The sequence below is a fragment of the Grammomys surdaster genome, unplaced genomic scaffold, assembly GCF_004785775.1.
Source record: "Grammomys surdaster isolate TR1022 unplaced genomic scaffold, NIH_TR_1.0 262, whole genome shotgun sequence".
Classification (NCBI taxonomy): Eukaryota; Metazoa; Chordata; class Mammalia; order Rodentia; family Muridae; genus Grammomys; species Grammomys surdaster.
Genome location: NW_021604703.1, coordinates 5,167,065 through 5,174,478, shown reverse-complemented (window position 1 = coordinate 5,174,478; position 7,414 = coordinate 5,167,065).

The following is a 7,414-nucleotide window of genomic DNA, read 5'->3' as shown; positions in this document are numbered from 1 at the left end:
ATGGGCAAGATACATCTAACGTGTTAGCTTTTCCTGTAGTTGATGTAATTGACCAGCAGAACAGAAGAACTAGACAATACCAGACATGGGAGTTCAAAGTGGTAAAAGAATTGAAAACAGCTGTGGCACTGTATAGGCCTACTGCCCCCTTCACACAAGCTTTATTGGAGAAGCAAATTTAATGCCCTAAGATTGGAAAACCATATGTAAAGCTACTTTGTCAGGAGGAGATTACTTGCTTTGGAGCTCAGAATGGCGTGACACCAGTAAGAAAACCACCATAATGAATGCTCAGGCAGGCAATGCAGACTGGGATCTTAACATGCTTCTAGGAGAAGGTCAATATGAAGGTAATGCTAATCAGGTTGAACTGCTTGCCAGAGTGTATGCACAGGTTGCAATGGCTGCCCGCCATGCTTGGAATCAATTACCTACTAAAGGGGATCTTAGTGGGAATTTATCCAGTATTAAACAGGGTCCTGATGAATTATTTCAGGAATTCGTGGGCAGGCTGCTAAAGGCAGCTGGTAGAATTTTTGGAGATCCTCAAGCAGGAATTCCTTTTGTTACACAATTGGCTTATGAGAATGCTAATGCAGCTTGCCACGCAGCTCTCAGGCCATACAAAGCAAAGACAGACTTACATGGATACATTCATCTTTGCACTGAAATTGGACCCTCTTACCATCAGGGTCTGACCCTGGTTGCTGCCTTTCAAGGGACCACTGTACAAGCAATGCTTGCACAGAACCATAAAGGTAAAAGATGTTTTAAATGTGGAGATTCAGGTCATTTTAAAAATGAATGTCCCAGAAACAAAGGCATGAGCAAACAATCAGGCCCGGGACAGAAATTTGTCCTTGGTACAAGAGGGGTTATCATTGGGGCTAAGGACTGTAGATCTAAAACAGATATTTAGGGCCGTCCCTTATCAGGAAATGAGTGGCGGGGCCAGCCCTGGGCCCCTAGGAATCCACAGCCAACAGCTTATGGGGCCATGAAGCTGTTGCCAAGCCAGAGAAATCCATTTCAGAGCTTATCAGAGCAACCCCAGGAAGTACAGGACTAGACCTCAGTACTGACACCAGACATGGGAGTTCAGTGTTCATTTACCAAGATGAACTCTCAATTCTGAACATATATGCTCCAAATGCAAGGGCACCCACATTCATAAAAGAAACTTTACTAAAGCTCAAAGCACACATTGCATCTCACACAATAATAGTGGTGATTTCAACACACCACTCTCAGCAATGAAAACAGAAACTAAACATTAGAGACACAGTGAAATTAACAGAAGTTATGAACCAAATGGATTTAACAGATATCTATAGAACATTTTATCCTAAAACAAAAGACTATGCTGTTTCTCAGCACCTCATGGTATCTTCTCCAAAACAGACCATATAATTGGTCACAAAACAGGCCTCAACAGATACAAAAATATTGAAATAATCCCTTGCATCCTATCATATCACCATGGACTAAGGCTGGTCTTCAATAATAACAAAAACAATGGAAAGCCCACATACACATGGAAACTGAACAATGCTCTAGTCAATGATGACTTGGTCAAGGAAGAAATAAAGAAAGAAATTAAAGACTTTTTAGAATTTAACGAAAATGAAGGCTGGGCATACCAAAACTTATGGGACACAATGAAAGAAATGCTAAGGGAAAAACCTCATAGCTTTAAGTGTCTACAAAAAGAAATGGGAGAGAGCATAAACTAGCAACTTGACAGCACACCTGAAAGCTCTAGAACAAAAAGAAGCAAATACACCCAAGAGGAGTAGACAGCAGGAAATAATCAGACTTAGGGCTGAAATCAACCAAGTAGAAATAAAAAGAACTATATAAAGTATCAACAAAACCAGGAGCTGGTTTTTTGAGAAAATCAACAAGATAAACAAATCCTTAGCCATACTAACCAGAGGGCACAGAGACAGTATCCAAATTAATAAAATTAGAACTGAAAAGGGAGACATAACAACAGAAATTGAGGAAATTCAAAAAATCATCAGATCCTACTACAAAAGCCTATACTCAGCAAAACTGGGAAATCTGGATGAAATGGACAATTTTCTAGACAAATACCAGGAACCAAAGTTAAATCAGGAGCAGATAAACCATTTAAACAGTCCCATAACCCCTAAAGAAATAGCGTCATTAAAAGTCTCCCCACCAAAAAGAGCCCAGGACCAGATGGTTTTAGTGCAGAATTCTATCAGACCTTCAAGGAAGACCTAATACCAATTCTCTTCAAACTATTCCACAAAATAGAAACAGAAGTAACCCTACACAATTTGTTCTATGAAGTCACAATTACGCTAATACCTAAACCACACAAAGACCCAGCAAAGAAAAAGAATATTAGACCAATCTCCCTTGTGAATATCGATGCAAAAATACTCAATAAAATTCTTGCAAACCAAATCCAAGAACACATCAAAACAATCACCCATCATGATCAAGTAGGCTTTATCCCAGGAATGCAGGGATGGTTCAATATTCGGAAATCCATCAATGTAATCCACTATATAAACAAACTTAAAGAAAAAAACCACATGATCATCTCACTAGATGCTGAGAAAGCATTTGACAAAATTCAACATCCCTTCATGATAAAAGTCTTGGAAAGATCAGGAATTTAAGGCCCATACCTAAACATAGTAAAAGCAATATACAGCAAACCAGTAACCAACATCAAACTAAATGGAGAGAAACTCGAAGCAATCCCACTAAAATCATGGACTAGAGAAGGCTGCCTGTCCACTCTCTTCCTACCGATTCAATATAGTACTGGAAGTCCTAGCCAGAGCAATTAGACAGCAAAAAGAAGTCAAAGAGATACAAATAGGAAAGGAAGAAGTAAAAATATCACAATTTGCAGATGATATGATAGTATACTTAAGTGACCCCAAAACTTCCACCAGAGAACTTCTACAGCTGATAAACAACTTCAGCAAAGTTACTGGTTATAAAATCAACTCAAACAAATCAGTAGCCTTCCTCTACATGAAAGATAAACAGTCTGAAAAAGAAATTAGGGAAATGACACCCTTCATAATAGTCACAAATAACAAAATACTTTGGTGTGACTTTAACCAAGCAAGTGAAAGATCTTTATGACAAGAACTTCAAGTCTCTAAAGAAAGAAATCGAAGAAGATCTCAGAAGATGGAAAGATCTCCCATGCTCATGGATTGGCAGGGTTAATATAGTAAAAATGACCATCTTGTCGAAAGCAATCTACAGATTCAATGCAATCCCCATTAAAATCCCAACTCAATTCTTCACAGAATTAGAAAGAGAAATTCTCAAATTCATTTGGAATAACAAAAATTCAGGATAGCGAAAACTATTCTTAACAATAAAAGAACTTCTGGGGGAATCACCATTCCTGACCTCAAGCTGTACCACAGAGCAATAGTGATAAAAACTGCATGGTACTGGTACAGAGACAGGAAGGAAGATCAATGGAATAGAATTGAAGACCCAAAAATGAACCCACACACCTATGGTCACTTGGTCTTTGACAAAGGTGCTAAAACTGTCCAGTGGAAAAAAGACAGCATTTTCAACAAATGGTGCTGGTTCAACTGGAGGACAACACGTAGAAGAATGCAAATCAATCCATTCTTATACAAAGCTCAAGTCCAAGGGTATAAATGACCTTCACATGAAACCACATACACTGAAACTAATAGAAGAGAAGGTGAGGAAGACCTTCAAATACCTGGGCACAGGGGAAAAGTTCCTGAACAGAACACCAATGGCTTATGCTCTAAGATCAAGAATTGACAAATGGGAACTAATAAAATTGCAAAGCTTCTGTAAGGCAAAGGACACAGTCAATAGGGCAAAATGGTAACCAACAAATTGGGAAAAGATCTTTACAAATCCTATATCTGATAGAGGGCTAATATCCAATATATACAAAGAACTCAAGAAATTAGACTCCAGATAACCAAATAACCCAATTAAAAATGGGATACAGAGCTAAGCAGAGAATTCTCAACTGAGGAAACATGAATGGCCAGGAGGCACCTAAAGAAATGTTCAGTATCCTTAGTCATCAGGGAAATGCAAATCAAAACAACCCTGAGATTCCATCTCACACCAGTCAGAATGGCTAAGATTAAAAACTCAGGTGATAGTAGATGGTGGCAAGGATGTGGAGAAAGAAGAGCACTATCCCATTGTTGGTGGGATTGTAAGCTGGTGCAACCACTTTGGAAATCAGTCTGGCGGTTCCTCACAAAATTGGACACAGCATTACCTGAGGACCCAGCTATACCACTCCTGGGTATATACCCAGGAGGTACTCCAACATATAACAAGGACATATGCTCCACTATGTTCATAGCAGCCTTATTTTATAGTAGCCAGAAGCTGAAAAGAACCCAGATGTCCTTCAACAGAGGAATGGATACAAAAATGTGGTACATTTACACAATGGAGTATTACTCAGCTATTAAAACAATGAAACCGAGAAATTTTTCGTCAAACAGATGGAACTAGAAAATATCATCCTGAGTGAGGTAACCCAAACACAAAAGAGCACACATGGTTTGTACTCACTGATTATTGGATATTAGTCCAAGAGCTCCCAATACCCAAGATTCAACTCACAGACCACATGAAGCTCATGAAGAAGGAATACCAAAGTGTGGGTGCTTCGGTCCTTCTTAGAAGGAGAAACAAAATATTCATGGGAGCAAATACAGAGACAAAGTGTGGGACAGAAACTGAAGGAGGGATTGTCTGGAGACCATTCCCCCTGGGTATCCATCCCATGTGCAGTCACCAAAGGTAGACACTGATTTGGATGCCAGGAAGTGCATGCTGACAGGAGCCTGATAGAGCTGTCTCCTTAGCAGTCTGCCAGAGCCTGACAAATACAGAGGTGGATGCTCACAGCTAACCATTGAACTGTTCATGGGGTTCCCAATGGAGGAGTTAGAGAGAAGACTGAAGGAGCTGAAAGGGTTTGTGGCCCCATGGGGAGAGCAACAATACCAATCAACCAGAGCTCCCAGGATCTAAACCACTGTCATGGAATCACATAGGGAGAGACTTATGGTTCCAGCTGTATATGTAGGGGAGGATGGCATTGTTGGGCATAGGTGGGAGAGGAAGTCCTTGGTCTAGTGAAGGCTGGATGCTCCAGCGTGGGGGAATTTGAGAGTGGGGAGGTGAGGGTGCCCCCCCCCCCGCCCATCTTCATAGAAGCAAGAGGAGGGGGTATGGGATAGGGGGTTCCTGGGTGGAAGGGAAATGGGGAAAGGGGATCACATCTGAAATGTAATATTAATTAAAATATAAAATAAAAAATAATAAAAGAATTTCATCTCTCTCTCTGTCTCTCTCTCTCTCTCCGCATGTGTGCACATGTGTACATGGCATGTGTGCCCTGGTGTTCATATGAAGATCAGAGGACAGCTTTCAGAAATCAATTCTCTCCTTTGACCTCACATGTCCTGAGGATCAAACTCACACTTTGTGACAAATGTCTTTACCTGCTGATCAGTTAAGCTGGCCCTACAAGTCATTTTCTTGTTTTATCCAAGCTGAAAAAGGAAAAGGAAGGGTTAAAAGGTTAGATATGAATGAGACTGGAAGTTCAGAAGACTCACTGTCAGTAGGAAATAAATTACTTTTAAAAATAGTGAATGGGCCAGGCAGTGGTGGCACATGCCTTTAATCCCAGCACTTGGGAGGCAGAGGCAGGTGGATTTTTGAGTTTGAGGCCAGCCTGGTCTACAGAGTGAGTTCCAGGACAGCCAGGGCTACACAGAGAAACCCTGTCTCGAAAAAACAAAAGTGAATGAATTTATTGCCACCGAATCAAATACCATAGTTTTTTATATACATTGATGAGCACAGTCTAACAGTTCTGTGAACAGGGGATGAACTGGAAAGGCAAAGTCATGTGGAGAAGGAGCAGTTGAGATACACGATAGAGACAGATCAATATTCAGCACCTCACTGGTTGTAATTAAATCTTTTGTAGAGATTTATTTTTTAAATCAAGGTGAGTAGTTCTTTGAATTGGGATTTATTGGGAATTTTTACAGTAACTAATATTTTTAAAATTTTGTCATGTGTTTTCTGCATCATTTTATATGATTGTTATAGAAGGCAAGTCGCATGGGCTTGGTTTTTTAGTTCATACTGATAATGATGAAACTAGTTATATTGTGGTTTAATTTCTAATAATGTATTTGTTAGATTCTGGTATCAAGTTCATACTGACCTCTTAGCCTTTGATGTTACTTGACAAAATTTTCATTGTATTGCTATGTGAGACATGATATTTATGTATTGCGATATTACATGTATACATATACACATATGGGAGTGTGCGTGCATGCACACATGAAAACACACACAGATATATAAGCATATATGTATCATGCTTATCAGAAATGATTAAATATAAATAACTAAACAAGGACAGAGCCCTAGAAATGAACATCTATACAAGAAGTGACTTCCTGAAAATCCTAGTTCTTGCTGCCTTGACAGAATACAGACTAAGAGCACTTTGTCTGTGTCTCTAACTAGAACCTCTGAGGATTCCACCTTAGGGGAGCACAAACTTGGCAACCATCTTCATGAAAGCACCTTCTCCAGGGATGGAACATTTATTTACTTGCTCCCAACAATCCAGGCTTGACCAGAGAGAGCAACATGCCTCATTCTAAATGTTGTCTTCTAGGGAGAAAAGACCCCTTCCTTCTCAGCTTCAAGTGTGGGTTTCTCAAAAGCCAGACTCAAACATGGCACCAGCAGAGACAGAACTTCCCTGAAGACATCTGATAACAGCCAAGAGAACCCAGGTAAGGGGGCTAAGGAAGCAGCAGAGGGCACCCTCACTTCAACAGCAGGCAGATTCCAGTGGACTTGAGCTCATGTGGTGACATTTAGAGAAAGAACTTCACTCAATCCCTCTGCCTCTGACCAAGTTCAGAGGAGGAAAAGCTTCTCATTCCAGTATGTGCATGCCTTGTTCCACCATGAACTGCTTTGCACTACAAACACGGCAGAAGTTGTAATTTGGGTAGAGGAAGCAGAAGAACACAGCCAAGTTTATCGGGTTAGGACCAGTACTGCACGCTGTTTGTTAAATAGCTTGTTCAGAAGCTGAGAGGGGCAGGGAGGGAGATAGAGACAAAATGACAAAGAGACAGAGACACACAGACATACAGAGCAAGGCAGAGAGAGAGAGATAGGGAGGGAGGGAGGAAGGAGAGAGAGAGAGAGAGAGAGAGAGAGAGAGAGAGAGAGAGAGAGAGACAAAATGACAAAGAGACAGAGACACACAGACATACAGAGCAAGGCAGAGAGAGAGAGATAGGGAGGGAGGGAGGAAGGAGAGAGAGAGAGAGAGAGAGAGAGAGAGAGAGAG